This window comes from Mastomys coucha, unplaced genomic scaffold (assembly GCF_008632895.1).
Source record: "Mastomys coucha isolate ucsf_1 unplaced genomic scaffold, UCSF_Mcou_1 pScaffold23, whole genome shotgun sequence".
NCBI lineage: Eukaryota > Metazoa > Chordata > Mammalia > Rodentia > Muridae > Mastomys > Mastomys coucha.
In genome coordinates, this window is record NW_022196906.1 from 17,886,016 (window position 1) to 17,895,239 (window position 9,224).

Sequence of the window (9,224 nt, forward strand, 5' to 3'; positions counted from 1 at the left end):
TGGGAAAGGAGAAATTCGCATGTAAATAAAGAAAATATCTAAAATAAAAAAAAAATGAAAAAAAAAACTTAGTAGTGGTTACTGAAGATGAGGCAGGGGCAGGGGCAGGAGCAGGACTTCTAACAGTCTAACCATTATTCTGAGAAAGTAAAAACAGACTCCAACTGAACACAGCCTAAATGTTCCTCCTCCTAAATCACTCAGTTACTTACCTTTGGTGAGAAGAGTCTTCAGGGCACTGGATCCCTGAATATCCACCACTTCCCCCAACACAGAGATTAGGTCAGACAAAGTTGGGAAAGCCTCATTCAGTCAACAAGGGACAATCTAAACTTATGTCTAGGACCAGATCACACTCCTTGATAGTTCAGTTCCCAGTACTTGGGTACATAAAGTCTACTTTATGTAAAGAACTACAGGTTCTTTACAATTTAATGTAATGATTGAAATGGACCCCCTAAACCTTTAAATGCCACACCTAGTTCCAAAGTAAGCTCTAAACTCCCCCAAGTTAGTAACTGAAGGTTGTACCACTTAGCAGACTTTGAGAGCTTGCCTCTGCCTTTTGACTGAACCCCTTTCTGACTTAACAGGAACATGGCTGCATATCTTTTCCTGCATCCTATCTTGCTCAAAATCATTGGCAGAGCCATAACCACCATTTTTAAAGGAACTGGTCACATCTGAATGTACAGAGTCCAGATTATTTTGACTGCATTAACCTGATGTCATAAGAGAAAGGAGAGCATCTGCTGCCCTAAGTCCTTATGAGTTCAGTGCCTTAGAAACAGATTCCAGAATGTCAGCTTGTCTTGGTAATTCTGTGGCTGCTACTGCCACCATTGTTATCTCTATACATTCTGCTGTAGTTTTCCTTGAAATTCCAAGTAATGACAATCAGTCTTCTGCTCCTGCTGCTTTTATCCTTCATACTTTTACAACTATTAGGGCCATACATAGCTTAGACTTTGGCAGCCCCAACAAGACTCGGCCATCCACAAGGTAAACAGACGTTATGGTTTAGTGAAATCATAAATTGATGAATAAGAAACCAAAAACAAATACTCCACTGAACTGGAAAAATATGAAATAGATGGATAAATTTCTAGATGAATGTGACCTACCAAAGTTAAATAAGAATGATAAATAATGTAAATGGATTTATAACAATGAAGTAAAAGTAGTATTAAAATATCTTCCCAACTGAAAAATGCCAAGATCCAGAGTGATTCACAGAAGAATACCACCATATCTTCAAAGAATAATTAATGTCAACACATCCCTAATTATTCTATAAAACAGAAAAGGAAATAACTCTTTCAAACTTTTTACAAAACCAGTATCATCCTGATGCTCAAACTAGTTAAGGACACGACAAATTTATTATAGATCCATCACTTTCCCTGATGAATACAGATGCAAACATTTTTGAAATATAAATTCAAAGAAACACAACAAAGCCATTTATTATCTTTGTCAAGTAAGCTTCATTCTAGAGACTAAGGGATTTTCCAGCATGTGTAAACCAGTAGAATCAGTTCATCACATGTGGACTTAAGAGCAGAATCCACACAGTCATCTCAGTAGGTGCAGAAAAGGTTTTTGAAACAACCAAATTTTTTTTATTATTATTACAGATGTGCTTAAAAGGCTAGTGATAGAGGGAACAGGTTGTAACAATAAAGTCTATATATTTAAAAAATATAACATCATGCTAAATGAAAAATCTCAAAGCCTTCCCACTAAAAGCAGGACTAAGAGGAAAATGTCAACTTTTACCAGTTCTATTCAATCTAGTCCTTATTCTTAGAGAAATTTGACAAGAGACACCACTGTGATACAAATAGGAAAGAAGTCACATCTACCTGCTTTTAGGGTATATGCTTATAGGTGATATGATTCTATACATAGAAGACACTAAAGACTTCAGTAAGATCTTAGAGTTGATAAATACTTCTCAACAATACATCCTAATTGTAGTTCCTTCTCTAATCCCAGTTTCTTCTCACCGCCACTCCTATCCAGATGCATTCCCACTCTGTTTCTCAATAGTAAAGAGTAGGCCCCTAAGTAAAAACAACAGAACATAACTAAATAAAATACAATAAGATACAACACAAAACCATGACATCAGCACTTGCTCAACCATGTTCATCCCTGCTCTATTCATAAAATCTAGAAATTGGAAATAACCTAGATATTCTTCAACAGAAGGATAGATAAAAAATATGGTACATTTACACAAGGGAGTATTAAAAATGACACCAAATTTGCAGGCAAATGAATGGATCTAGGAAAAAAAAATCATCTTTAGTAAGATAACACAGATCCAGAAAGATAAGTATGGTATGTATTCAATTATATGTGGATATAAACCATCAAATAAATGATAACCAAGCTATATATAGATCCAGAGAGGCTAGGTCAGAGGAAAAGACTAAGGAGGGACACATGGATCTCCTTGGGAGGAAAAAATAGAATACATTTTATGGACAGACTGGGGCAGAATGATGGGAATGGGAAAATCAGATAGGAGGTTGAGGGATGGAATATGGGGTAGAAACACTTAGAATCTACAGCCATTTGAGGGTTTGTATAGAAACCTAGTGAAAATTCCAAATAATTAGGGAGTAAGACACAAAACTGGCCATCTCTTCTTACCAAATAAAGCTTACAATACCAGGACTAAGTTATATCCAAGTTGTTGGCCAAAAGGGTCCCATGAAAATCCTCAGACAATGCAGGCTGTTTCTAAGACAATAGTTTGTGCTCCACAAAGTTACACTGAGCCCCAATTCCTGAAGGCAATACCCACATAACTCATGAACCATGGAGATGTTGAGCTGGTACCTACATGGAACCTTCACCCATATGCTCCAGTCTCTTTGATATGGGAAGGTACTCTGTATGCTATCAAAAGGGAAACCTTAACACCAACCTGATGCATTAGGTGGTTAAGGTTATTCAAATTGCCCATGAGGCATTGGTAAGAGTTCCCTACTACCAGCCCCAATGTTCTGGATTCCTGAGTGAAAGCCACACAGACACACAGGCCTCCCCCCCCACACACACAGACACACACACAGACACACACACAGACACACACACAGCCTTGCATTTAAATATGCCTTAAAAAGCTCAATGGCTAGGCCACTCCAAAACTTCCATGTTGCTGATACCTCTCCTCCTATACTCCTGAGTTATTACTTACTAAAATCTATATTCTATCTTTGCTAACCTAGGCCCAATAACGGGGGCGCTGGGGCCACTCTTCCCTGGCTCTTACATGATTCATATATTCTCTCTTCTGCAGTTCTCAAGCCTAGATCTTATTCCTTTCCTGGCATGGTGATTTGCCTTCTTCCTTGGTCCCCTTGCCTACAAATCCTAAAGTCCTACCCTTGTCTCCCTGACTAGACATTGACCACTGGCAATTTTATTTATCAATCAGAACCACTAAAGGCAGGGACCCTCAGTGTCTTACATACAGATTTTTGTGCAATTTTATGAACCCAAATAACATAATGCAAGCATTAAACCAAATCCATGACACCAACCCAACCACAGAAACCTTTGACTTTACAATCTGTCCTGCCTGCAAACTATGCAAACTATACAAACTAGGGCAATGGTGGCACAGAACTTGTGGAATAACTAAGCAATGTCTGATTTAACTTAAGGCCCACATCACAAGGTGGAACCTATACACAACACTGCATGGGTGACCAAGAATCAGAGACTAGATAGCCAAGAGACTTAGGGTAAAAACAAATACTATTAGTCTAAAATAAAGATAGTGATAAAATGACTCCTAATGAGATTGCTATGTTCATAGATCAGTGCATTTTCCAGCCATGATCAGAGAAGTTTCCTCTTGTAGCAGATGGGAACAAACACAGAGACCCATTGCAGATATTCCACACACATAAACATTGGAAGACACAGCCTAAATGGGATGTCTCTATTAAATCTCTCCCCTCTGAGTTCAGAGAACCTGGCAGAAGAAGTGACAGAAATACTTTAAAAGCCAGTGGGGATTAAGGACACCAGGAGAACCAGACCCTCTAAATCAACTGAGCAAACTCATATGAACTCACAGAGATTGAAGCAGCAAGCACAGGCCCAACCTGGGTCTGCCTGTGTACTGTAGCATGTGTCTGGGCCTGCCTGTGTACTGTAGCATGTATCTGGGCCTGCCTGTGTACTGTAGCATGTGTCTGCCAGTGGGCTGTTTTCCTCCTGCGGTTTTGCCTTGTCCAGGCAAAGAGAACAGGCCTGGATATTTTTTCAGGAATAATTTTTATTAACTTTTCTTTTGTATATTTCTATTTCTTTGAATACATTATAGTGGTTTTTTGAAAATAGGGCACTCAAAAAAAAGTACAGTCTGTTATTTTGTAAAACAATTTACCTTCTCCTCCAGGTGTGCATTTCTGTGGTGGTCTTGTTTTCCCTTAGTGACTCTGGAAATAGCTCATTAAAATCTGTTTGAATACGACACAAATAAAGATGCCTCGATGAAACTTTTTACTTCATATACTAACTTTAAAAAACCTAAATGAGAGAAAAATTAAAAAAAAGCATATTTGAAATAAAAAATATTTCTATTTTTGTTGGGTATGCCCACTGAAGTTTTTTCTGCAGTAGCTTAACGGCCAGGTAATGATTGGACAGATTTATTTATTTTTTTAACCAGCTTTGAGGTAGGGGGTCTTCCAGTCTCTGCTGAGCGCCTCTGGGTTTATATGTGGGGCATTATCACCAGGGCTCCTTTTCTTTACTGTGTATATGAAAGCAGTTGCTACCACAGTTATCAAGATATAGACACAGTTTTCATATCTAGCCTTAATTTAGCTTTTCTATTGCTTTAATAAAAGTGCAAACATGACCAAAGAACTTTTTAGGGGAGGAAAGTTTTTATTTCGCTTATGCATCCTGGGCCAAAGCAGGAATCTGGAGGCAGGATCTGATGCCGAGTCCATGAAAAAGTGCTGGTTACTGGCTTGTTCCTCATGGATTGGCCAACTTTCTTACAGTGCACAGGGCCACCATCCAAGGGGTGGCACCAACCCCAGTAAAGAGGGCTTTCCCACATCTATCATCTTCAAGAAAATGAAGCCAAAGGCCAATACAGCAAGAACATTATCTCAAACCTTTTCAGGAATGAGTCCAGTTTGTGCCAAGTGGAAGCAAAAGCAGGCAGCACACACAGTCCCTTTTTATGGCGCCGTCTGGATGGTGCTCTCCTGGTTTGGAATTTGTGGGTGACATTCAGAAGCTGTCTTTACAATTTACTCTATTGTCAGTCCATGTAGGAACCTGGAAGATGATCCTGCAGGTGGCTTCGCAGGAGCAGCTACAGCCAACACTGACTGCTCGGCCTCTTCGAGGGTCTCATCTTTCTTTTATCTGGTCTGCTAGCCCGTCTCATGTCCAGCTGCAGACCACCTACTTACATTCCTCAGCATTCCCTACCTCAGAGGATTTAACCCAACTTTACTTTTATGCTCATATTCTTTTAACCAAGAATGTGTCATATGCTTTCAGTTTCCCAATTGAGATGCATTGATAACCTTTTCCTTTTAGTTATTTGATTGGCTTATTTGCCCCTACATTGACACCTAACACAACTGTGATATTAAGTTATTATCCCTAATCTCAAATATGCTCCAGCATAGATATTGGAAACGTCGAATGAGCTCTGAGTCAGGTTGTGGCCCAGTGTTGTGAACTGAGGTTTTCCAAGCTTAAGGTCTCATAGTGTAAATTATGACAGCTGTTAGAAAACAAGCCATTTCAGGGACTCGGGACTTGTTCTCTCCCAATGTCTGCTAGCCTTCTGGTTTTGTTGTTATTGTTGTTTTGTTTTTTTGTTTTTTTTAATCAATTTTGATAGACCAGTGGAAAGGAGAATTAGAAAAAGACAGGCTGAAACATTAAAGGTCCTGATTTTTACTGATCTATTTCATTTTCTGGGGTGGGGTGATAAATAATATTTAGTTTTATTTACCAATATTTGGCTAAGTTCTAAAATTCTGAGAAAGTTAATTTTAATAGAATCTGCTTTCTTTCCTTCCTTCCTTCCTCCCTCCCTCCCTTCCTTCTCCCTTATTTCCTATCCTCCTTTCTTCTTTCTTTCTTTCCTATTTCTTTTTATTTCCATGGAGAAAGAGAAATTCAGTTTTCCTCATTCTATCACTTGGAACAGTATTCTTTCTTTAATATTTTTCAAGATTATAGTATAATTATGTCATTCCCCCTTCCCTTTCCTCTCCCTGAACTTTCTCATCTACCATCCCCTTTCTCTCTTTTACAGGCATGCCCTCCTTTTTTTTCCTTTAGTTGTTGTTACACACACACACACACACACACACACATATATATGCACACACCCTCCCCTCCCCATTTTTAACAACTTCAACAACAAAACTAGTTGAGTTTTCTGTGATCATCAGTTCTGTGTAATGAAACTTAAGTAAGGCTCTTGTTATTCATGGAGCATAACTGTGTCACTAGCACTATAAGAATAAGAAAGCCTTTCTCAGTACCCTGAAAACAAGTCAGGATAAAGCTAGAAAAATCCAGTTTCAGCCACAAAGGATGCCACACTGGCCTATTATTCACCCTAAATACTACTCCACTTACTACTTTCCATCTTAGTGAAATAATCACCTACCAAGTTTATATTGGTTTGACCTGTTTCAGAGCCAAACCACTAACAGTACATATATGAGCTAAAGAAAGATTATTTCTTTCCAACGAGATAGGAAGTTTTACAACAAGGCTCCTGTTCATTACATGAGGTCCTCCCCTTTGTTCCTTACCTTCACAGAAAACCCTTAACCACAAAAGCTACTTTGTGAACATCTCTTTGCTTTTCCTTGTTTTTTTTCTGGTAAAGGGTAAATCTTCTTTTGAGGCTCACAGAATTTTGAACCTACTATATTTCTGCCTCCTCTTCAGTGACTTTCCTTGAGCCCTAGGTGTAGTTGTACCAGTTGATGATAGGCAGACCCTGTCAGGTGTTCTCTGCATTTTGACCACTTGTCTCTTTCTACAACTGTTTCTGCTGTAAAAGCTGCTTTATTGATGAGTGGTAAAAGCTACACTAATCTATAGGTATAAGGATAAATATTTAAAGTGCAGTTAGAAGTTATACTGGCTTTAAGAACTGGCAGTAGTAGATTCTCCTCTGTGGTATATGACCTACCAGCCACACCTAGGTGGCTGTTCCAGTACTAGGAATTCCCTCCTATTGAGTGGGCCTCAAGTCCAATTAGACAGCCATAGGTTATTCTCAGAATATAATGCTGGTATTTCCTTTTTCAGAATCCTCATGATCCACTCACCTCTGGACACTGCTGTATTAGGAATAAAATTATCACCACATGAATCTTTGAGTCATATTCTAGATCCAAGCTATAACAAATAACAAGTGAAAGTGTATCCAACTTACCTCATATTATCTTCCATTCTTTCCTGAGAAATAGTGAAACTTAGGCAGTAGAAGTTATGAAAACTGGCGTTTTTAATAGTAGGGCTTTGTCTTTCTTTTTAAAAAATAACTTGAGTACAGATTCCCTTCTATATCCACTAGTCATGCTCTTCTTGTTCATCATTTGCCTAGGTCTGTGTACTTTCAAATAGAACATGCTCAGCCTCTGTATTCATACCTGAAGAAAATCCAGAATTACATGGGCTTTCTTAGTTATTTTCTCATTGTTGAAAAATGATACTATGATTAAGGCAACTTACAGAAGAAAAGAGTTTAGTGGGCCTTAGAGTTTCTGAGGGTGAATTCATGATAGTCATCATGAGGAGTGTGGCAGCAAGCAGACAGGCATGATGCTGAAAATTACATCTGTTCTACAAGCAGGAGGACACAAACCAAAATTACATAATTTTTTTAATCATCAAAACCCATGTCTAGACCACATCTTTTAATCTTTCCCAAATAGTTCCAACAACTAGGGATCTAGTATTTAAATAAATGAAGCTATGGGATTTATTCTCATTCAAACCAACACATTCAACTCTCCAGATTCCATATTCTGGTGATTATATCATAATGCAAATCATATTTAGTCCAACTTCAAAAGTCTCCATACAATTTCAGTTATGAGATTGTTTTTCCTTTTTTTTATTTATTCTTCTCTCATATATTACATCCCAACTCCATTTCTCCCACCCTCCAGGTTTCTCCACCCAGTTTGCCCTTTTCTCCAGATTTATCCACTTCACTTCCTCTTAGAAAAGAGCAGACCTTCCAGGGACATCAACCAAATACAGCATAACAAATTACAGTAAAACCAGTCAAATAGTCTAACATCAAGGCTGGATAGGACAACCTGATATGAGAAAAAAAATGTCCCAAAATCAGTCAAGAGAGTCAGAGAGTCCCCATTTCCACTGTTAGGAATCCCAGAAGCTTCATAAGCATAAAATCTATACAGAGGATCTAGGTCAGACCAATTCAGGCTCCCTGATCTCTATGATCCCACTTGAGTCCCTGTGAGTTGATTCTGTTGGCCATGTTCTTATGGTGTCCTTGATTCCTCTGGCTCCTCTAATCCTTCCTTCTCCTTCTCCTCCTCCTCTTCTTCTTTTTCCTCTTCTTCCTCCTCCTTCTTCTCTTCTTCCTCTACAATACGCCTGAAGCTCTACATAATATTTGGACATGGGGCTCTGTATCTGCTCTGATCACTTTCTGAATGAAGTCTCCCTAATCTCTCTGATGACTATTATGCTAGGCTCCAATACCAGCATATTGTGGAGGCATGATAAACGCTAGGTTGGTGGTTTTGTGGCTAGGCTGATAATTCAATCCTTTGCTTGAAGCTTTGCCTGGTTACAGAGGATGGCCTGTTCAAGGTCTGAGTCTAGGAGTCTTTACTAGTGTCATCTTTATTTTACTTAACTTCTTATGGGAAATCAAAAACCCAAGACAGCTAAAAACAATCCCATACAATAAGAGAACATCAAAAGGTATCAACATCTCTGAGTTCAAGCTATACTACAGAGCAAAAGTAATAAAAATCACACGGTATTGGCATAAAAACAGACACTTTGATCAATGGGATTGAATAGAAGACCTAGAAGTAAATCTATAAACCTATGGACACCTGGCGAAGTAGAAATTTCTGGTTTCTGTAACAACTCAGTTGTATCATGTCATGTTTTTCTGGAAGCTGTCTTGAAAGGGTATTTGATGTTTTGCTGAAAAT

At 38.6% G+C, this 9,224-nt stretch overlaps 1 long non-coding RNA gene across 1 annotated transcript in view; it reads right to left on the minus strand.

Moving 5' to 3' along the window:
* Nucleotides 1-7,868, minus strand: part of LOC116073092 — a 28,617-nt gene extending 20,749 nt beyond the window's left edge. Inside the window, exons 1-3 of the long non-coding RNA XR_004111664.1 lie at nt 7,756-7,868; nt 7,457-7,673; nt 4,412-4,484 (exon numbers count right to left, since the gene is read on the minus strand). This is a non-coding gene — a long non-coding RNA (uncharacterized LOC116073092). The remainder of the gene's footprint in view (nt 1-4,411; nt 4,485-7,456; nt 7,674-7,755) is intronic.
* Between the last annotated feature and the right edge of the window lie 1,356 nt (nt 7,869-9,224).